The 24,405-nt window shown below is 38.5% G+C and overlaps 1 long non-coding RNA gene across 1 annotated transcript in view; it reads right to left on the bottom strand.

Moving 5' to 3' along the window:
- Positions 1 to 18,799, bottom strand: part of LOC142055711 (uncharacterized) — a 51,756-nt gene extending 32,957 nt beyond the window's left edge. Inside the window, exon 1 of the long non-coding RNA XR_012659997.1 lies at positions 18,727 to 18,799. This is a non-coding gene — a long non-coding RNA (uncharacterized LOC142055711). The remainder of the gene's footprint in view (positions 1 to 18,726) is intronic.
- Positions 18,800 to 24,405: the final 5,606 nt, after the last annotated feature.

Here is a 24,405-nt window from a genome sequence, read left to right on the forward strand (position 1 = left end):
AGAAACTCATGTGCATTATTAAGAAAATTAATAGTAGCCTGCAGAATCACCCAACATATAACCTTGCATTATACAACATATCACAATGGAAGAGAAAAATAAATATTTACAGATAACTTCAGTAAATTCCTCCATTTAGAAGTTTGTTGTATTCGTCATTTGCAGATGAAGATTTTTTTCAGAAATATGTCATGAGAAGCCAATTTTAATGTTATCGGGGGATCTGGGACATCTGACTAGTATCTCTCAGATATTCCAATTGCTGAGAGAACCCAATTCCCCATTTTCAAAAGCAAGGCCACTACAACTTAAAGCATGTCCACTGGACACTTTAGTCTGGATTGAGGGTATGACAGATTAATAGGCATAACTGCAAGCACACTCTTTGCATTGACGGGAAAGCTAACAAAGTCTGCCTGGGTCCCCATGCCATGGCCATTCAAAACATGAAGTTCACTTTTAATTTCTTTGGTGATGTAATTTGAAGTATTACAATGAAATAGACAATTACTAACTTCAGAAGATGATAAATTACTTAGAAGCTACTCAGTACTTCAGTGTTTTAATTTCAAAATACATTGTCATTTTTTTTGTTCTCCATAAAGACATTAAGATAAAATTAATGCAGACCATGTCACTCATACATAGTCATAGTCACCCTCTACTTAAATTATTAGGAATCTTTCTATAGACCTGAAAGAGCAAAAGGTTAACACCGTAATCCAGGCACTTATTATCCTGAACAATTACCAGAATAAATTCTAGTAGTCATTGCTTCAAAATGAAATTAATCAACTCTTTCTGATAATCTCAGGATTGGGACTCTTTCCATTTTTTCCAGAGGCAGCAATATCATAAAATAGAAAGTTTCTTTGCTCTGATTCTAGCGGGGATCAACCAAGTTGTATGTAAATGAATGTTCCCACTGAATTGTGCATCTCTTTTTTTAAGGTTGATCCAGACTCTGAGTTTTGAGAGCTGGAAAAAAAGAGTGAAGTCAAAGAAAGTTGTAAAGGGAGAAATAAGACAAGGACCAGATAATTAAAATAGGCAGTCCAGGATTCTTCAAAGTGGAAACGCCTGTCTGTAAATGTATTCATCATCACTAGACAGACACTATATGAGGCATATTTAAGTCTCTACACTGTTGGGTTTAGTCTGACACAATTGTTTATTTTGCTGTTCATAATGTGCTTCTTCAAATTATCTTCCTCTTATTTCTGCTTGTTCTTCTCTTCTTAAACTTTCTTAAACTTTTTCATCTTAGAAATGGTGGAAAAAAGGTAAGGATCCTCAGTAAAGTAGCAATTAGTAAATAGAGATATTTCTGCAAATAGACTTCCTTATATAAGGTATGAGGTACCTTTTTAATAGGCATTCATACCAACAAAAATTTGAATGAATGGCTATAGATAAGCAAACAAAGAAGATATTAAAACAGCTCAACTTATAAACAAAGGAATTCAGCAAAATGTTTGCATATAACATTTCCAGTTAAAGTATGGACTAAAGCTTTGGTCTACTATTTATACCACTGTGAGACACAAAGAATTATTTAATGCTTTACGGAGCAGACAGATAGCTTCTGGCTGAAAAAAAGGCTTCAGTAAAAGGGGCAACTTTCTTAGTAAACTTGTACTCCAACTTGTAACATGAGGTAGTCACCATCAAGGAAAAGAAATTGTGTATTCAGTTAGTATATAAAAGCTTTCAAAAGCAACAGGTGAGGTTCAAAGACATTTCAGCTCAGTGTTGTGTTTTTTTTTTTTTTTATAAAAACATGAAAACAAGGGGATTCCTCAAAAACTCTACCACCAAATTAGTTGAAAATTAATAATCTGCTTTAAAAACTTTTTTAGAGTGGTGTGCTTAAAATCTTGAAATTAAGGAAGAAAGCTTACTGCTGACTGGAAATAAGCAGTACATTTTCCAATTAAGAACATAGTCATACAAAAAATAACAGGGCTAATTTGTTTTACAGATTACTCACAAGGAAATTCTTCACAGCCTTTGTGGAAACTAGGATAATGGTCTCTGTGATGCAGATGGCGCTCTCATATTCTTTTTAAATTATTAAAACCTGCTCAGGCAGGAGGAATATTGGTTGAGGCAGAGGAACCAAAGAGCAGAGATATCCATTCACACGCCTGCACCTTTGTGAAGGTTGCTTTTATCTGCTGTGGAAGATACAGGTGCTGCCTGTTGGAATTTTTTTTTCCCAGCACCATTCCATTTATAGAAAAAAACAGAAGAAAGCCAATGGTAATTTTTCTGAGTCTTGCTAACTACTTTTTCAAACTAGTAAGTACTTTTTAACAACATAATGAAATGATACACAAGTGGATAGGATTGTATGTTTGCTCTTTGCATTGCCAGGGAAAAGCTACCCAGGTAGGTCTGCCTGGACGTACAAGCCACCTTTACTGTCACTGGGGTGAACCACCTCCTAGACCTGCTGATTTCTCACCCTTGGCTGCAGCAACAGCTCAAGTGAATAGGCTATACAGATGCCTAACTAGTAGACAACTGAAACCAGAAAAATTTAATCCCAGCTTGTGCATACATGTCACCAATGCAGCTTTCTTCTTCTTGGTATATCCACATTTTGGTATGAGTTAAAAATTAATTTCTCTTTTAATAAGCTCAGGCTATATAAGGTATTATTAACAAGCAAAGATTCCCATTCTGTTTCTTTTCCTGGGTAGTGTGAAATAACTATACATTATCTCAATGAGTAGTGTTTTCAAGGGTGCTGATTCATTAGCATTCAACAGTGATGCTATGGAATTACAAATGGAGATCATAGAAAGACAGAAGAATAAAACAGTGTCTGGAACATCCGGTATGGAAGGAAATTATTCTTAATTTTTGGCTTTAAAAGATCAATATTTTGTCCTGACAATTCTGATTACAATCTTCTACCAACAGGTGCTAATTAATTATAGTGTCTTAAAGGAATCACTCATTTCAGAGTCAGACGTGTAGATGGTGAGGCCAAAAGATACTTTTGTTATCACCTAAAACAGTTCCTCATAGAAGTTAGACTTCATTCCTGGGTGAATTCTTGATTCAGATCAAAAGATATACCTCAACAGGAAGATAGCTTTTAGAAAACAAAACCCAGTCGTGATTTTAAATTTACCACTGATGAAGAATCCCTTGGTAAGCTGCATTAAAAACAATTCTTGTTTCAAAGACATGGTCACATTTCCAGTGTTAGTTTGTCTAACTAAGTCCTAGATGAAGGTTTAGGTTACGTTTTGCTGGCTAGACTGAAGAATGCACTATTGCAGATTGCTCACCAGAAATTGACTCCCTAATCTTCTCTTTGATAAACTAAGTACAGGGATCTAATTTAGCCCTTCGGTAAAACCTGTTTTCCAGTTCATTAATCATTCTCATAGCTCTTCTCCAAATCTTCTCCCTTTTCTAAGACTCTTCACTGGATATCAGAAATGATCTTAACACAGAGGGGTCAGTGCAGAACCCAACAATACAGTAATTTAATCTCTCTATAACTTCTCATATCCTCTTGTGAAATTATGTAGTGTTCTCATTAACCTTTTTGCCACAGTGTTGTCTTTAGCAGCTCATTTTCATCAGATTAACTCCCATGACCTACAAGTCCTTTTCACAATCCCTGCTGCCAAGAATGTATTTCCAATCCTGTATGTATTTCCAACTGACTTTTTTTCTGCCCCTCTGACTATGTGTTGGACAATACTGGCAAATACAGCAGCCTGTGCTGCTGTTCCAAGCAATCAAGTTGCCTACATTTTAGTAACCTATTTTCTTCATTATTTACCTCTTCCCCTATATTTTTCTCAATAACAAGCTTTAGCAGTACAATTCTGTATTTTCCAAATTGTGATAATGCATGTGTAGTGAAGAATGGATCCTACTGGGGCTTCCCTGCGAGGATGGCTGCTTCCTAATAATTGCCATTTACAACTTGTGGTGGGTTGACCTTGGCTGGTGACAGGTACCCACCTAGCCACTCTCTCACTCCCCCTCCTCTGCTGGACAGAGGGAGAAAATAAGATTAAAAACTTGTGGGTTGAGATAAAGACAGTTTAATGAAAGAAAGCAAAGCCCCCCTGTAGAAGCAAAGCAAAAAAAAAAAAAAAAAAAATCTATTTTCTACTTTCCATTAGCAGGCGATATTCAGCCACTTCCTGGGAAGCAGACCCTCAGTTCACAGAGTGGTTGCTTCAGAAGACAAAAGCCTCAATAATGAATGTCCCCTAAATCCTTTCTCTTAGCTTTTATTGCTGAGCATGGCGTCATATGATATGGAATATCCCTTTGGTCAGTTGGGGTCAGCCTGTCCCAGCTGTGTCCCCTCCAACCTCTTGCCCACCCCCAGCCTATTGGCCTTCGCTGGGGGAGGGTGGAGGATGGGAGCCTTGACGCTGTGCAAGCACTGCGCAGCAGTAGCCAAAACACTGGTGTGCTGTCAACACCTTTCTAGCCACCGATACAAAGCACAGCACTATGAGGGCTGCTATGGGGAAAGTTAACCCCACCCCAGCCAGACTCAACACACAACTGTATTTTGAAGCTTATGAATTACTTTTTTCCATACTTATTAATCCATTGAATGATTTTGCACCTTTCTTCCCACTTAATGAAATATTGTTCTGTACTAAATCAAATGCCTTGGAGATGTCTATATTAAATAGATTTCTCAGTCAAACTCATAAAAATGTAGCAAGCTAGATTAACAAATTGTATTAGCATATACTGATGTTGATTAGCAATAACTACGGTAACCTCTTTTAACTCTTCATTAATTTGAACTGCATCAACCATTTCACTATTGTCCCTGAGATCAATGTCAGGCAAACAGGCTCAAAATTATCACTGTTGTCCTCTGTAACTTTCCCAAATATCGGTGAATTTATTTTCTTCCAAACTTCTTTTGGTTTTTTCTCATGCTAAGGTTTCCAAGCCTCGTGGAAAACAAGCAAATGTACTCCAGACAGGGATCGAACCAGCTCTTTCTAAACTTTTTAGTGGGGACGGTTAAAACCAGCTGAATAAAAACTATGTAACTTATGTCTTGTATACATCAGCTGTCCTGTTGAAAACCAAAATATGTTAGGACAGAATAACATATTAATATGGTGTGATACGAACGAGCCATTCCACTTTTTCCCAGAGTGTGCAGAAATATTTATATAACTTGTCATAACCAATGCCCTGCATTCAGCCAGGATTATATGTGAAGGCAGAAAAATCAGGACATTTTTGTCATAATCTGTGTGAGGATCTAGCAATAAGAACTGTTATCTACCTTTGCCTAACAAGGACAGAAAGACAAGAAGTTTTTTACTCTGTGTCTACCTTACATGTACGCACAGCAGTATACTTCCCATTAATGTCAGTGAGGGTTACAAAAACATATGTGGGGGTAACTATGTCAGTAAATAAAGAAATTGTCATTTGACTGTGCATAAATTTCAGAGCATAGGAGATTCAGCTTGCATTAGTTATCCAGCCTGGAACCCAGGATACTTGCACTTATTTTCTGAAAGAAACAGAAAATTATTAGCTGGCACAAATCCTTCTCCATTAGGGCTGGAGCTAGACTATCTATTCTCACTTATTGCTTCTGAGTCACTATCAGATTCTGTTACTGTGGAAGAATTTTAATGATTGTTTATTTGCTCTTGAATTATAGACACCTCTAGTAGCATTACTTTGTGCAAGTTTTCTAATTGCTGGAAGGTTTGGGTGTTTGTACTTTGATTAATAGAACTGAATTGGCAGCTATATGTTCTGCAATCTACTCCTAATGTATGTTCACTCTAGGTTTACTAGAAAGGTGTAATCTGCCAAATGTGCATTTACCTTCCCAATTCCCACAATACCATGCTGATAAGCACAGGGATAAGCATTGCCAGATTGCCTGACACCACTATGTATCTGTTCTACTTAGATTGGGGCTACAACTATTCTTGGCAATACCGTGAACCTGTCTCAGCTGCCCAGTCTACAGAAGGGATATAAAACTATTTCTCTTTTGGCTACAGACACTTTCTTTTCAGCTCAAGCTGCAGAGACTTCTGGTTTTAAGTTCAAAACGTTCCCAGGCTAAATCTCAAATGACAACTAAAATGGCAGCTGTCACCCTGTTACCATGCCAGCAGAGTCTGAGGCAGTGATTTTCACACTAACAATGGGGGAGCAAAACATGATTAAGCCACGTTGAGCTTCCACTGACACCAAGTCCACCTTAGTAGAAGTATGGACCATAGGTGTCTGCCACTGCCTTTGTCTCTGAGCGTGGACACTGTCCATCACCTCTTCCAACAAGGGGTAATTTCTACACTGGGGAAGGGACCGGTTTTAAACATTCTATTGTACAGCATATATCTAGACAAAGTGATGGGTTGTATCTGAGAACTAATGAATTAAGGCAGGTGCACATTAGTATAAAACATGCAGCGTGTTCCAGGTCTTTGCCATGTTTCTATGCTTTTTCTAATAAATGAGGCAAAATTGTGAGTTAGTCTGCAGGGAAACCCTCTGACCCCATAGAATTGAGCCAAAAAGAAATTTGTGTTTAATAGTAGCCTCAACTACTGAAGAATTTACTCCAGTTTTGTAAGTGGACTCATCTTATGCAGACCACATAGGAAATCACCCATCACCTTAGTTGAAACAGGCCTTTTAGTAACAGAACATGGGGTAGAAAGCAGACCATTTACGTTTTTAGCTATGTCCCCATAATTGCAGCAAAACTTAAAGCTGTCATACAAGGTGCTTCTTCCAACTTGTTCTTCAAACCTTCAAAGATAAAGATATTGGACACATTGCGCTAACACAATGCCACATGCAAATTCGGAACTATGCCAAATTACAATTTGAAGGGGCAACTTTTTTCCTGTGTTGATAAGGATTCCAGTTCAAACACAAGCAGGCAAATAAATAAAATTCAATATAACCTTGAAAACTGACACCAAGTAGTTACTTAGCAAATGGAAATAAATTATGTAAAAAATGAAAGAAGAAATTAAACTGAAAAAAAATCTATGAAGTTATCCTATATTTCAGACATAGAAATGTAGTCTTGTTTAAGTCTTTCACCAAGGACTAACACTCAGCTACTGTCCTCATTTCAGAGATCAGAAAATTTCTGCAGAGCAGTTAAGTTATTTACACTAAGCTGGAGAGAAAAGAAATTTCAAACAATGTTTTTCTGGCTCCTATTCCTGTGCTTTGGCAAAAAACTTTCTGATCTACTTCATCTGCATTATAAATACAAAAAATTACATCATTCATTTATGCAGTATCTTATTACTTGCATGTAGAGTAATAACTATATACTTATGGTCATTTTATATCAGTAATATAAATGATATTTATATAATGTCATCAATAATATAAAAGATTAACATAAACTATGATTATGTATGGCTGCTTAATAAAACTATGTAAGTTCACTACAGGAACATTTTGAATACCTTTAAAATTATGTGAACCAGAAGAAGTAAATACTGTGCAGCTCCTTTCGGCTTTGTATTTTTTTCAGTCATCTGTTCAGTCACTCCTATTCCACTGCCTTGTCTGTAGGGACAGGCTGAAATAGATGCAATTTATCAGGAATCACACCAAAAAACACAGAAATGAGCTCACCAGCCCAGAAGGAAATCTGTGGCTAAGATCCCTGCGTTACAGACATTCCAGAAACTAGTTCAGCCAATCCTTACTGTCATGTCAGAGGAAAAGTGTCCTCCTCTGAAACACTGATAAGGAACTACACAGAAGTGAACAGATAACAGCCTTGTTATTATACCATATCATGTTCAAAATAAACCCCAAATATTTAAATTCCTAAGCCTCCACAATAAGACTGCACGAGTTGCATGTGAGATACATCAGTTGGTGAGACGAGATAAGCAGAAACGTATAAATAGGTATTGTGCAAATTGAGAGTGGGGAGAGACAGAGTGAGCGCAATGCAAAGAGACTTTTCAACACTGTCAAGAACCTCACCCTAAACCCCTTCTATGCTGTCATGATTTAACCACAGCCGGGAACTAAGCCCCACACAGCTGCTCGCTCCCTCTCTCCCACTGCCCTGGTGGGATGGGAAAGAGAATCAGAAGAGTAAAAGCGAAAAAAATGGTGGGTTGAGATAAAGACAGTTTAACAGGTAAAGCAAAAGCCGTGCACACAAGCAAAGCAAAACAAGGAATTCATGGGCAGGCAGGTGTTCAGCCTTCTCCAGGAAAGCAGGGCTCCATCACGCGTAACAGTGACTTGGGAGTACAAACACTGTCACTCCAAACATCCCCACTTCCTTCTTCTTCCCCCAGATTTATATGCTGAGCATGATGTTATATGATGTGAAATATCCCTTGGGTCAACTGGGGTCAGTTGTCCCAGCTGTGTCCCCTCCCAACCCCTTGTGTCCCCCAACCCACTCGCTGGTGCGGTGGGGCAAGAGGCAGAAAAGGCCTTGACTCTGTGTAAGCCCTGCTCAGCAGTAACTAAAACAGCCCTGTGTTATCAACAGTTTTCAGCACAAATCCAAAACACAGCCCCATGCTAGCTACTGTGAAGAAAATTAACTCCATTCCAGCCAAAACCAGCACATCCGCAAAACAGTGGCATCAGAGAAACAGATTAGAAAGTGCTAATGAAATAAGGAGACATCACAAACCTCAGGAAACTGGGGCAGGAATCTGCATGATAGTCAGGGTATTGTGACAGTTCATATGAAACACCAAGGTATGTGCCAGACTTTATCAAGTGAAGGGTGATCATTCAAATTGGCATAAAAGGAAAACCTCTTTGCCTCTATTTTTTCAGGAACCTGTCACACATGTGTGAGTCCCTGCATACACACACATGAACAGACACACAGAGTCCTATTATAGCGTAGCCAAGCTGAGCAGACACTTGCATAATGCACAGTACATACATCAAATTCTAGTCAGGTGCAGGAAAAAAAAAGGAAGATGTAGATTCTACAAATAAAAAAATAGTTCATGATGTCGTGTCAAAAAACAGACCTGAACAAAAACGCAAGCAATATTAAACATCTAGAGATGACTGAAGTGTTACTGTATGCTTTGACCAACATACAATATCATTGGTTATCTTGGCATCTACCATGAAGCAAATACATAACAGTGATTCAGTGTGCATCGTGCCTCTAGGGACATGGAGGGGAAGACATGGTCTTTAAGGGGACGGAGACAGAATGAGTGAAACAAGCCCCAAAAGTGGGGAAACAGAGGTAGCAAGTTTGGGCTGTTTGACTACGCATGTGATACAAGAAAGATTTAGCCCTGTAAAACAGACTTGGGCTTCAACTAGGTCACCACAGTGGTTACATGGTAGTAAGTCAAGCTGCCTTAAATTGATACCATGCTATAAGCCTAGCTATTTCAGAAATCATCTTTTGGAAGCCATTTTAAAAGTGGCTAAAATACAACCTTTTCCTAGACTTGAAAGTTATTTTGGAAGACAGAAGTGGGCTGTAGCCAACTTCTGTCTTCTGGTAACTTCCTTTCTTGGACAGAAACATATTATTTTGACCAATATACATACATACAGTCATGAATAATTCCTGCATAATTCAGATTCCCAATAGTAAAAACAGTGGCGCGCCAAACACAATGCTGTGCACAAAACAAAATATCTTGAGAATCAGAACGTAAACTGGGATTAACTTTTGTAAAAGATGGGGCTAAGGCAATTCAGTTGTCAAGGTTATGATTTAACCAGAACAATACCTGGCCATTTGCTCACGGTGATGTGCTTGCCATCAAATGTAATAAAGACTTTCCAAGCACCAAGTCCTCACCAAATTGCAGTCCCCGATGCCTGCTTGCATTGGTATCATTATTATGTATGCTTGACAGGTTGGGTTTCATCTACACACAGGTATCTGGAAAGAGAGCAGAAATCATGATCCTTGAAGTGACTTTCTATCTTCCATTGACTACAGAGGGACACTTGAAGAGCATGCTTAAATGAGATATAAGAATTTTTTGTTGATCAAAATGAGTGTGATGAATCTCACTTATGTGTCTGGCCCAAATTAGACTGTTCACTTCCTTTTGAGGAGAAAAATTAGTTTAAATATGAACAGGGCTTTCTTCCTCTTTCCTTATTCTACCACTATACGAAGCAGAGATTATCAAAACATTTCCTAGGTTCCTAAGCATGAGGTGCACAGATGGCCAAAGGGTAGAATGCAGGTTTTTTCTTTCAGTCTTCACTCAATACAGTGGCTGTGATTAGATGTCTAACACAATTAGCATCAACGACAGAAGGGTAAGAACTAAGGATGGAAAAGGTAAAGTACAGGTTTAATTGTACTTTGAGAAGCTGCATGTTTTTAAACTGGCTGGTCCTGATGAAATTCACCTGAGAGTACTCAGAGAACTGGCTGAGGTGACTCAGAGCCCTTAGCAATTATTTTGGGAATGGAGTGAGGACAGGCAAAGTTTCAGAAATCAGAACAAGGTAATCATAATTTTTATCTTTAAAAAAGTGAAAAGAAGTGTAGATCAAGTGAATCTAGTTTCATTTACCAGAAGGAAATACTGGTTCAAACATTCAAACATCTGGACAGTAACAAGGGGATAAGAATCAGCCAATGTGGATTTATCAAGAACAAATCATGTCAAAGCAACCTAGTTTCCTCCTATGACATGGTGACAGGCCTGTGTATTGAAAAGAAAAATATCTTTACTTTAGTAAAGCTTTTGACAGTGTCTTTTATGACATTTTTCTATGCAGTCCAGGGTCTTCCTGAAACTGCCATAAGGTAGGGACACAACTGATTTGGATACTATGCATAAAGAGGTACTGTTCAGCTGGAAGGATGTAACAGTGAGGTCCACTGGGGACTGATTTGAAGTCTAGATCTATGGAACTCTTCCAATAATAAAAACTGCTTGATGGAGTAGGGAATATGCTTGCTGTATTTGCAGATGATTCAAAGATGGGAGAGGCTGAAAAACAACGTGTGTGATGAGGTTAGAATTCAAACTGAGTAATATAAATTGGAGAAATGGTCTGAAGTGACTGGGATGCAATTTAAAAAGGGCAAAAAATCAAAAGTTATCTACTTCATTAAGAGTAACTGTGTGCACAATTACAGGATGAGGAAAAACAATTCTGAAAAAGGATGCATGAGCTATAGTGGCATGAGTCAGCAATACTAGGCTATTTCAAAGACAAAAGGGAAGCCTCATCTTGGAAGGTTGAGAATCCTTCTCAACCATCCTGAAACAAGAGAATCATATAGAAGACAAAGGAAATAAACCTCCTATTTATTTCACTCATCTCAAGTGCTTTGTCTAGATTTAGGATATCTTCAGGAAAGATGCTCTCTCTTTAGTTAAAGAGACACGAATTATCAGAGAGTTATAAAATATGACCTTTGAGGACAAACCAAAACAAGTCAGTTTGTTTAGTGCAGGTAAGTGGTATTTGAAGAGATTTTGATGGTCTTCAAATATTTTAAAAGATTACTGCATAGAGGACAGAAGCAAATTCAAATAGGAAAGGAACAAATCAACTAGCATAAAATGCAGCAATAGAGATCTAAGTTAGATATTAGAGGAAAGAATGGTAAATATTGTTAAACGCTTAAATAAATTGCCTGGAGAAAATATGGACTTTTCAACACCAGAGATTTTTAAGAATCGGTAAGCTGAACATCTGTCAGGCATGGTTTAGGAAGAGCTGAACACGCCTTGGGGCAAGTGCATGTACAGGATAACCTCGCAAGATCTCTTCCAGAAATGTGATTTCTCTATGATTATTAATGCCTTTGACTCCTGGATAAGACAGCCATGTGGAATACGAGGAGGGAATTTTTCTAGTGATATGTATGGCAGATCTAGTTTACTTATATGAATGTAGTACCTCTGGAAAATATTTGTTGATGTGATTGTCTACACCTCTTTGTCACACTTTGCATTTTACAACGCCTTCAAAACAGTCTCCATTTAAGTCAAGAAAGAGTGTACTGGAGCTCCTGAAATTAAGTGACAAAACTTGCCACAGGCACATGTAAAAGAGAGAACAGCACGACGGAAGACCCGGAAGAGTGCTTTCAATTGCCTTGGTGGGTTGAGCTGGACAAGTATCTCAGATCAAACTGGTAGCATGCATGCATTTGCCAGTAGCTGTCATTATCTCAAGCAGAAAGAGGGAGGGGGAAGTAACAGCTCTAGTTGCTCTTGACATGATTTCATTTAACTCACTAGGTCTCTGACCTTTCAGCATTGTTGGAAATAGAAGTGGAAATGTAACACTGAGGGGGAAAAATTCATGCAAATAATAACCTTTAAAATCACCAAGTGAGTCTTTTTTTTAAAGGAGAGAAATCTGATGATCCAATTATGCAAGTCGTTAGGAAAACAATGCCAAAATTTTGTGGCTAATGGGATTTTAAGTTATATTGACAATGAAAACCAATTATACTTTCAAAACTTTTTTTCTCTATCTGCAATTGCATTATTTTAATGAAATGGCATGCTAAACCTCAAGTAGCCAAATGAATGCTAATTATGGAAATAGTTGAGTTAACAAGAGAAACCCTCTCTTTCCATGACCTCATAATTTCATAAGTCTGAATAGAAGCATAAAGTCATTCATTTTTCCTCTAAATTGTTTGATGTTGTAAATATAGCAAACTTCAAACTCTTCAGAACTCTTACTCTAGAATTTAGATTAATTTTCTTAAGAAATACAGCGGAACCAGAGCTCAACCACAGCATGAAAGCAATTCCAAGACTTGGGAATATTTAGATAATGACCCAATTCTTCCAGGTCAGAACCAATTCTAGTTCAACACATTAAAACTTTTCTGCTTTAATTGATTTTTCCACTATCTATTTATCTTTCTAATTGGATAGTAAGGTAACAGGTAAAACAAAGTCTGTGAAATACAACCAGCTCATGTAAGCAATTTCAATAAGTGAAAGGGCCGATGGGAAATTTTGCAAGGTTACTGAATAATTAATAGAAGTCACAGAATTAAAACAACTCTTTTGTCAGTTGCCGGTGTCATCAAGCTAACGGCAGAATAAATCTGTGATTCTCTAAAAGACATTCCTCACTGCAACAAGCAATTTTAGGTTTTATTGAGTTGAATATACAGAGAATAAAGGAATCATAGAATAGTAGAAGTGTCTGAGTAGGAAGGAACCTTCGGACATGATCTGCTCCAACTTTCTATTGAAAGCAGGCCTTAGCCTGGTTTACTGAGGGCCCTGTCAAGCAAAGTCTTGAATATTTCCAGCAAGAGAGATTCCACCACTTCTCTGGGCAAACTACTCCAATATTAAATTGTCCCCATAATGAAGAATTTGCTGGTTCTCTCCTTACAGAATTTCCCCTAAAGCAACTTGTGCCCATTCCTTCTTATCCTGTCACCATGCATCCTTGTGAAGTGAGTGTCTCCATCTTTCACATAACTACATTTCACATATTGGGAGACCATGATTAGATTCCTCTGGAGCCTCCTCTTCACTGGGCTGAACCCTATTCCTTCAGCCTTTCTTCATATGTCAGGTTCACCAGTCCTCTAATTCTCTTGCTGGCCTTTTAGTAGATCTGCTTTAATTTTTGGAGTCTCTCTTGAACTGGGAAAACTCCAACTAGATATGATAGCTCAGGTATGGCCTAACAAGTGCCAAATCATATCCCTTGATCTTCAGGACATACTCTGCTAATGCAGTTCAGGACACAGTTTGCCTTCATTGCTGCTGTAAGGGAATGTGTCATGGGAGCATTACAACCTTGCCTTGATCAAGACTTGAGTGCCTGAATATAATGCGCTGCAGACATCAGGGTGGTGCAAACAAGACCAGAATGTGATGAGGCTTGATACAGGCATGGATCAGCAAATGACAGGAAAAAAATATCTGAAACCTCTGGAAAGATGTACCATGATATCAACATGGGCTGACTTAATTGGCAGCCTGTGCCAACATCTGGCTATAGACACACACACACATACACCCTTCCAGGTTATAGAGATCATGGAGAAACATTTTTATGAAGACATCTGACACCACACAGAAGCAGGGGACACCAGGTGGGGCCATTACAGGTCAGTGCTGAAACACCTGCCAGTCTCCTGCCTGTACTGCTGCTCCTGCCCCAGGTGCTGGACTTCCATTTGTCTATATATAGACTACGTCAGGAAGGAGATGGGTTTAAGTGGTTTGACTGCTCTTTTCTTAACCTAACAATGTGTAAGAATCTAAAAACCTTGCCAATTTGCCTTCAGCAGTTGTATCACACATGAGTGAAAGAAGAGGTATAGGCATCCCTTCAGTGCAATTGCAATTAATTTCCTCTGCCAAACAAAAACTTTCTTCTTAAAATGTGCCTAGGCCTGCAACAGTATCAGATAGCTTACAGTCTATTGTTTGGCATATGGTTTTGGCTGTGAAATCAGTCATTTGGCTTAAAAAATATTTTTAGGGCTAAATTTATTTGAAGGCAAAATAGTCAGGTGAGAACATAGATTACAGAACAGTATCCACGCATTAGAAGAAATATGTTTCCACCTTGGCCATAGATCTTTTCTGTGAATGTAGACGTATTATTCATAGTTTGTATGGTTGTTCTTCCCATCACCCTTGATTTGTTTATTATACTGAAGTGTTTTGGAGCTGGCATTATCCTTAAACAAAAGTAAGAGATAGTGCTGCTGTGGTGACCATAACTTGGTTCTGAAATACAAATGACAAAGAGTAAATGGACCCAGACACCACACAGTTGCCAGAAAATCTTCTTCCTTATTTTTAAGGAAAGTTTACAGGGAAATAAGTATTCTGCCAGCCCACTGATACCGAACAAATTATAGACTCATAGATAATTTATGTTGGAAGTGACTTCCAGAGGTCACCTGGTCCAACCCTCCCTCTCATTGCACCATTTGTGGCAAACTGCTATCCTGTGTTGATAGACTAGTTCCTCACTGCACCATTTCATTTTTGCTCTTGTTCTGAAAGTTCTATCACATCAGAGACTTAGAAGATCTAAAAGTGAATGAGAACTTATTAGATACCTGTGCCCAAGCGTGCTTGCAATGTATGTCCTCCGGTAGCTGTAAGATGCTAAAGATGGTTTGCCTTTGACATGAGAAAAGGCACTTCTAACAGAAAGTTTCCAGAAGTGTCTGGAAAGAATTCCTCTTGCAGAGCGAGATTTTGAGACACTTCGTAGATCACATGCATTTTAGATTTTCGTACTAATTAATCTGCCTTGAAAATTCACCATAATCCTCTTGCATGCTAGATACTGCTGTCCCCATGTGCAGATATAACACCTCATTTATGATGTGATATAGAGACATCCAGGAGAACACATAAAAAGTGAGGCTTCCTGAAAGTGGAGGGATTTGCTGAAATGATAAGGACTTGCCATCTGCAACAACCCAAGGGAAGACCAAGAAGAAAACCAAACCAAACTATACATGACAGATATTATTCATGATTCGTAATGCACAGCTGGAAGGTGGTCAGAAATTATGGTCATAAGGACAGGATCTGAAGCAGTATTGAGGAGAATGGGAACAAAGCCCAAACACACTCAGAGAACCTGGTAAACACTTCACTTAAAATAGTAAGAATAAAAGCCAGAGGCTGACTGAATATCCCAGATTAAAAGGGCAACGAATCTGGTGGCCATGTCTGGGAAGGCTTAATTGAATGCTGATGTACTAATGTATTAAATCGAGGACCAGTCAGGTTTTCCTGGGAGTGGGGTTTCCTGGTGTATTAGGCAAGGAGATGTGTGTCTTCAACAGTGTTTGCAGTTCATCACAAAGAAATGCATCGTTATTGATATGTTTTTCTATACAGATTGCTCATTGGATGCAACACATCAGGGATCCTCCTTTCTGCCAGGCTCTATCTACCTGCCATTTCTTATTAGCAGCCAAATAAAATACATATTAAAATACTTCTTTTTTTCTAACTGAAACACACATTTAAATGATTCTTATTATCCTTTGCTTTACACATACAAAGACGTATTTCTTCACTCCAGCCTAGAATATTGACCTAACTTTCATAGCAAGAGCTATTTAAAATTCATACATTTTGATGGAAAAAAATAGGTGACAGCTGCTTTTAATATTCTTTTTAAGAGCATCTATAACAACAGCTAGAGAATCAAGGTAATTCTGTTAGCCAAGAGAAGTAGATCGTGTTGCTTATTTCAGTCTCATCAGCTTCATCTTTGATTTTAATAAGCTCTTTTGAAAGGTTGATTTTCCCTGAAGAACTTGCAGTAACACAACTTGGTCTAGATGTCCTCAATTCCTACTTAAATCAAAATAATTCAGACATCTTCTAGAAAGTTGCAGTACTCCAGACAACGAACGGATATTTTTGTACCAGGTATTTACTGAGATCCAGACCCTAGACTCCTTGCACAAGAGCACTGCCCAGGAGAAAAGTAACAGGAGCAATGTATGCAACACCTGAGATGTAAGCAGTATTGCCTTTTTTCTGACAGCAAAGCCAATTTAAATTTCCATTTTATGCTAAAAAGTCAAATCAGTTTAGTTCTGCCTTAAAAAAATTACTTGATTTTTTCCCAAGATGTTTAAAAACCTCATTAAGAAAATTTAAAGGAAGCAAACAAACAAACAAAAAATCCCAGAATTGCTAAATCTGTCTTCATTTTTACATCAAGTAGCATGCTAGGATATATAAGTTCAGTGGCGCTAACATCAGTTGCTCCCCATTTGTGATAATTTCACTGCGCAATGAATTTAAGCCCCACTGCCAAGCCAATGGCAGAATGAGCCCTTAACAGAACTGCATGTGACTGGGTGGGAGAGAAAGGACAATATCTCTCCAGAACAGCAATTAACACTGATCAAGTTGAATCCACAGGGGGAGAGCAGATTAGCAGGGGGACAAATTTCCTACAAACTAGTTTTGATGCTTTGTGCCTGCCTTTACCCTGTTTTGCACATGAAAGATAGAAGCAGCTTTGCCCCCAGAGCAGAATCTAACAAAGAGGGCAGATGTATTTATTCTTTTATCTGTAACAGTACCCTGCCAATAGATTAAAGGGGTCTGTAGCTGGCTTTTTTCAGCACATCCATCGACAGGCAACACCACTGCTTGTGCAGAACCTGTCTCTGGCAGCTCAATCCAACCCCTTGGGAAAGCAGCCCAAATAATGTTTTTTAGAAACCTGTATCAGTTCCCCAAAACAGCACTGTAGAGGGCACGGTGCAGAGGCAGGCATGAGCCAGAAAAGAAAGGTTAGGAGTGCTTACCCTGGCATTGCCACTGGAGAAATAGGGAAAGCCAGGTATGAGATGGTAAGGGTGTCAGAGCAACCCCAGGCTGCATCTCAGCTTCCAGCTACTCCCCCTCAGTTTTTTCCTGCTACAGAGCAATAACACCAGTGTCACCGGGAGCATAATAAAGGGATGTAAAAGCAGTGTTGTGTAATAAAGTTCAGTACTCTTTTTCTCCTAAACTTTGTTTTAACTCTTTTCTGAAGATCAAGACCTGATCTGTGTTTTCATAAAATATTATTAACCTCAGACCACATATGCAAAAATGCATAAGCAGTTATCAGCAACTCCAGCAAGTTTCAAAGAAAGTAGCTTATAGTCTCTGAGTGAAACTCATTTCTATTCCCAAAACGAAGGAGCACGTACAGTATTCAGAATTACACTATTAGCAGACAAATTTAAAGATGCTTTTCAAGTAATAGTCCATATTTATTGCTACTACATAGCTATCCTCAAATGAAGGACTCTGTGCAGTCACTGCAGGCTAGCGCACCTTTTCCCTTACCTCTGCCTCGCCACATTCAAACTGCACCTCTGGTTGGTGTTGAAAGTTTGGCAGTTAATTTACAGTAAACTTTCTGTGGCCACTTAAGGCCACAGGACCACCTCCCTCCAACTCCTATACTTGTCCTTCACTCCAAAGCCTGGTCAATAACTGAATCTTTCCTGGTACCAACAGCACAGAAAGTTATTACGGCAGCAGGCGTGGTTACACAGCCTAGCCCTGGGATCACTGGGTTTTCAGGGATGATGGGTTGTGATGTCTCTCTCGTTCTCCTCAATAACTCCTTCTTCCTCTAACCTAATGGAGACCAGATTTGGTCTTATTAGGGGAACTATTCCCTGTTCCTGGACTATCCAAGTTTCACCACATGGTGACACCAAGATCTCATCTCCTCTTCCAACACTGGGGCAGAGGATACTGGTGGGGACTCAGCTCGTCTACAGTCACTTCTTCCCAGTGCTGAAGCAGAGAGAATGCTGTAGCTTGAACCCCACAGAGCGGTATAAAGCAGAAGGTAGAGAAGGAGGCACAGAGGATTTGCACATCAGCAAGAAGGTCCTGCTTCAGTAGGACGGGACATACTAGAGTATCATCAGAACATGAGTGCTGTTCGACACTAGCCCTGGTAGATCTCAATACTCCCAGATCTTTAGACTGAAAGTCCTCATCTCCTGTACTAGAAACACAGACTATCCCAGGGAATACCACAACTTCTTCATTTCTGCTGCTTTCTCCTTCTCCAGGCTAGAAAACAGTCTAATGTACATGCATTTCATGTACACGTTCAACTTGTGGCATATATGTAACACCCAACGTATAAAATGCTGCTTTGCCACACTTCTCTAAAAGAAGAACATATACCAAGTGAAATAGGAACTTAAAATAACTTTAAAAATAAAACAAGAAGAGTTACCGTTCTGTTTGTCGATACAGAAACAAAGAACTAAACGCCTCCGTGTAGGAAAGGCTTCTTTCTTTCCCAAGCAGGAGGGAAGTCTGCCTGCAACTCCACACGGTCGAAGCACAGCCCTTGTGCTGGGTGGCAGGGTTGTAAATTTTATATACCGCAGCGCCATCTAGCCCAAGGAAATAAAATACCACATTGGACAATGGTTGCTGAAGGACATTTTCTAGTGCTAAATGTTAAGTTCATAAATAATTTCTGACCCTGAATGAAACTTAGCTTTTGGCTTATTGTATGACATTTTAATCTTTTTTTTCTACACCATAAGTGCAGTTGAGCAATATATATGCTCCACTGAGAGCTATCTGCTACAGGAAATAACTGACGTGCTATTTTCATTATTTCTCATCCAAACTGAAACTTGAGATAACCTGAAATAAAGAAATAAATGAAAACACAGGGCTTGTACATTTCTGTGGGTGTTTTGGTAGAACCTTCAATAAGAGAAGAAAGGAAAATAGAAAAATTCTAATAATGAAAGAAAGGTCTTTCCAGTTTTGCCAGTGTAGAATTTTGTTATAAGGGGAAAAAATCTACAGTGATTTACATTATTTCTTTTTTTTTATTTCTAGAAATGTCAAATGAACTCCTTAGCTGTTCCATACAAAGTTCAATTCACTCATACCAATTTGAAGTTTATCTAAATTAAATATCTGGGTTTGGATACAAGTGAGTTTAAATTCACCAGGGAAAAAAAAAAAGAAAGGCTTTCAAAAGTCTAGATAGCTTCTTCATGATGATGTTTAGTTTAGTCAATTCAAACTGTGATCACAGGTCTTCTAAAATGTAAGTTTTCAAAGACAGTATTGCTGATATTTTTCCACTGTTTTTCCTTCACAGTCCATATTCTGTAAATTTTGAGGATTTCTAGTTATGTTCATAGCAAGTGAGAATTAATTTTACTATGAAGTAAGGGCACATCTACCTTTTAAATTTATCACAGAATGAATCATCCTTTCTATTGATTATGAGGGACCCTACATAACTAGTTTAGCTTCCACAGAGTACAGCTTGGTTTTCTAGGACAGATCTGTTTCTTCAAAGAGAGCACTTGAGCCCCAAGATTACCAGAGGTTTTTGGGTTTTTTAATTTCTGTGAGAACAAAATTTTCATAATTAATTTTTTTTTAGCTCCAGGCATGCCTGCTCACACAAAGGATAACCTAAATCCAAATACAAGGTGCATACCATAGCAATGTTATAAAGTGCTACTCAGCGAGCCCTGAGAGTCAGCTCAGGAGTCACAAACCATGTAGATCCACTAAAAAGGGTTCTTTGAGAGTCTAATATACCTTGTTCCTCAGCTAATTACACAGCTAATTCAGAGCTTGTGTATCACCACAAAGCACTGTACTGTGACATGAAGACATACTATAACTCTTAAGTTAATGGATAAAAGCTTCTCCTCCAAGAAAAAATACCTGTGTTGCTGCTGAATGAGAAGCTGACAATAACCACACCCACATGAATTTTAAATAGTACATTTCTAGTTTTTTCATAATAATACTAAAAGCTCACTGGTGCAGGAGTGGCCTAGCACTTTTTAAAAAGACTGATCAGAAGGGGAGAAAACATTAGAAAGACTTGCAGCTACAAAGAAAATCAAATATGTGTCAATAGAAGGGTCATGATTTCCTTGATGGCCTACGTATACGAGCTGGAGACTGTGCTCACCCACAAGAGCACTGCACAAATGGATCTTCCCTGGGCATGGATTCTGATCCAGGAACCCACCGTGGAGCAACAGTACTATGGTGTTTCACAACTCTCCAAATACATTTGTAAGCTTTTTTCTCCACAGTGCACATTCTATCCTACTTGAGGACCTTTATCACATATATCTAGCAATCCACAGGTTATTTCTCCCTTTTCATGATACTATCATTACTAAATAATTTCAGTTAATTAAAAGATAATTATCAAATTTACTAACAGGCAACCTTTATTTGATGTGATGGTCTACTTCCCTCCGTTTCAAGCTAGAAGCTGTTAAGATGCGTGTGTGTGTGCGCGCACGTATATACGTATGCATGTTTATGTTTGTATTGACTTGCAGAGCAAACCCATAGTCAAAACAAGTCATATAAAACTTCTTGCATAACGTGCTATATTGCTGTGCCTTTGCTTCCGTCCATCAAAAGAGGAATTTTATCATAAATCATCGTATATGCACCAGTTAAGAGGTGTAAGTTAACCTTCTTAATATTTTTGTTATTGTTACTTTCAATGGTATCAAATAATTACATTGAAATAGGGTCATATTTTTCATCAAAAATTATCCATTATAAATACAAAGTCTTTATACTAGCACTTATTATTTAGAAGTGCTGCATTCATACATAGTACCACTGTACCATTAAATGTGTATATAATGGTTTGTTGGATAGGAAAGAAAGGAGGAGCTCTACTTTGCATATACTCAATGTCTAATTAGGTTTCATATTTGGGCTTTTGACCCTGCTTTCATCTGGGAGCCTGAATTAGCGATTGAATTTCTGTTGGGCTGGTGACCTTATTTGTAGTGTCACAGCCTGAGCTAGGAGAAACAGTTCTTTGGGAACTCTTGGCTTGCAGTTTCATGTTCTCCTTGTACTCACTATGACTCCCTGGGAGACTCAATTAGGGTAGGATCAAGTTCATCTTTCTTGCACCAAACTCACTCCTAAATTTCAGAGGCCTAATGAGACAGACCTTCAAAAATAAGTTTCAGAATATTAGAGAGGAGAGGTCGGTGGTCATAAAGGCTTTCCAGGGAGAGAAGTCATCGCTGTAATTCAGTACCTAACACGAGACTGGCAGATTCTCCCTTTGGAGTCCTTCAGAAGCATCCACTCTGTCTACTGACCACACAGGCAATTTAGACAATTACCTTAGGAAGACTTCCCGGTAAGGCTCTTAAAACATATCAGCAAGTCAGATGACTATAGGTGGGCTTAAGCCTAGCTTTGTTAACATCATATTTTAATTCGTATCTCCTATAGGCTACCAGCATATACATTTCACCAATTTTGACATATTTACACATTGAAAAAGCAGGCATGAACAGGTGGAAAAGAGAGAAGAGATAAGATGAGGCCTGAATTTAAATGACTGTCATGTATGAAAAATCGAACGTACACTCCCAGTGGCATCACCTCTGAATTTTGCCCTTAGAATTTACGTTTTATCATCCTCATCAAGATCCAAAAAATGCTTCCCTTCTCTTGCCTTCCAAAACAACTCTAAACCTTGCAGCATAAAATATAGTATAGCCACCCAGGCACCAAGCATAATAAAATCTAGCAACAATAACTCAAATATGTGTCTCCTTGTCTGAGTCACTTTAGAGACATCCAGAAACATAAATATATGTTTTCCCTGAAAGGTAACAGTTTTCTTCCTTTTAATCTGAAATAAAATTCTGTCCCCATCTCCCAGGGAACTAAAGGTGACAATAAGAGCTTGACAATGTTCAGGAGATGTGCTTTTCACATTAACATTGCCAACTGCTGCACCATAAATACTGGGTATACGGAAAGTGCATTCAATCATTATAGGAGGTGCAATTTAAAATCTGAAATTCACTGAAATAAATCAGAAGAAAAGAGTTAAGGGATTGAAGTCTCCAAAACCTAAAATGCACCACTTCTGTGTTCCAGCTTTATTTGCAAGAAATTCTAAAATCTACTGGAACAAAATATTCCCCTTAATCTTCTGTAAACCGCTTACGAAATATCAAGCTTTGTTCTTTTCATCGTTCCTTTTCCTGGGCTATCCTCTTGCCAGACGTCAAGGAGCTCATGCCAGATGTCTGCAAATTCATGGCTTATGAAGGGCAGGATTGGATGAATGAAGGAAAATCATGCACAAAAGACAAATATATTACCCTCCCCCAACCTCCTCTCCTTTATCATCACCGACACACAGTTAAACACGTTCCACACAGAGAGCTGGGAGACGATATAAGCATCTTGTAATTATTTGAGATATAGCACATGCTGTTGGACCTCCTGCATTCAGCCCTGGAGGTCCTCCATTCTGTTCCTGAGGATATTTGATATGATGGCATTGACTGCATGCTCTTGGCTATGTTTGCTCTGCACATTAGAGACCCTAAAGAAGGGGCTACAAGGATGCTGATAGTAGCCCTTGCCAGAGACACACTGTCAGTGAAACAATGGTCGTGCCCTGCTGGCATACACAGAAAGTGCCCAAAAATCTGGAGGGGTGCCATAAACTGCAGTAGCGATTCAGGTCAATATTCTTTCTGTCCTTACAGCCCCAGATACTTTGTGAGAGTATAAGGAGCAAAGCAAGCATAGGATGCTTTTAAAAAGCCAGCAGTGAAAATATTGGAGAGTCCTGATCCAGTTTGTATCCAGGACACACGTTTAACAGAGTACAGTGAGCCAGCTGACATTTCAGAGGTAGACCTGGTGCCTATTTCATGAGCAGATGGGAAATGTCATTTTCCTTAGCGGACTGTGAACAAGGAAACAGCCTGAGACAACTAAAATTATTATTCAGTCTCTAAATTTCATAAAAGGAGCCTGATCTGTACCACAGATATTAAAACTTCTATCAATTTATCAGTTCTACATATAAGACTTTTTGCTTTAGCATCCCCGTTCTTGAATGTCTCATGCAAGATAATTGAGGTAATTTCCTAATATCTCCTTTTAACAAAATTAGTTCCATTAAAAAGTGAAGATAAAGATGGGGGGAACAGAGGAAGATATAGAAACTGCTATAGAACATAACTGATTGATTTATAGTCTCTTTAATAGACTGATCTAATGTGTTTAATATGTCTATGTCTAATTCCAGCCTCATTTGAAAGAAAAAAAATGCATTGCCAAAGGATAGCCCATTTTCATAAGCCTGAAATTTCAAGAATAACATTTTCCCCACACACATCTCATAGGCTGTCCTTATCAATAACAACCATGGGAAGTAAAAAAAAAAAAAAAAGAGTACAAGAATTAAGTGAAGTACAGAACAAACTCCCTAACCTCCGGTAGTCCCACAGCTTCAGGAAAATCTACCCTGTAGTCATCATTCCAGTCTCTTCACACTTGTAAAAGGTATCATTCAGTTATATATTTACAAATCTAGAACGAGCTCTTTTTCTTCAAAACCCAGTCCCAGACTTTAACAGTCACCCTGATAACTACCCTGGATCACTGCAAACAGGGGTAAGGATTAAAGCAGCGTTAAACCATATTATAGATTGCCTCAGAAAGCAGTCCTTGGGGAAGTGCATTTGTAAATAAAAGCGAAGTATGAGGAATTTCTAATACTGAATCTCCCATTCAGTTTTCCCCTTTATTGAAAATAGTGTAACAAAACACACAAACTGCCTCTGCAGCCTGACATTCTCTTTCAGTCTCTTGGTGCTACTGGAAAGGAACAGTCTTTTGATTTATTTTGCCCTTCAGAGCCCGTTACTCTTATCCATCTACATTACAAATGTTCCTTTTTTCCTGTATAAGAAATGTCTCTTGATTCCAAAAATATGCATTTTTTTAATGACACCCTACTCTTCACAACATTTTCTATTTCTGAGGCAATTCTAAATGAATTAAATGAAAAACAGGCATATATAGGAAATTTAGGGTGCTTTCAACATAGCATACAAGCTACTGTATT

This window comes from Phalacrocorax aristotelis, chromosome 3, assembly GCF_949628215.1.
Source record: "Phalacrocorax aristotelis chromosome 3, bGulAri2.1, whole genome shotgun sequence".
Classification (NCBI taxonomy): Eukaryota; Metazoa; Chordata; class Aves; order Suliformes; family Phalacrocoracidae; genus Phalacrocorax; species Phalacrocorax aristotelis.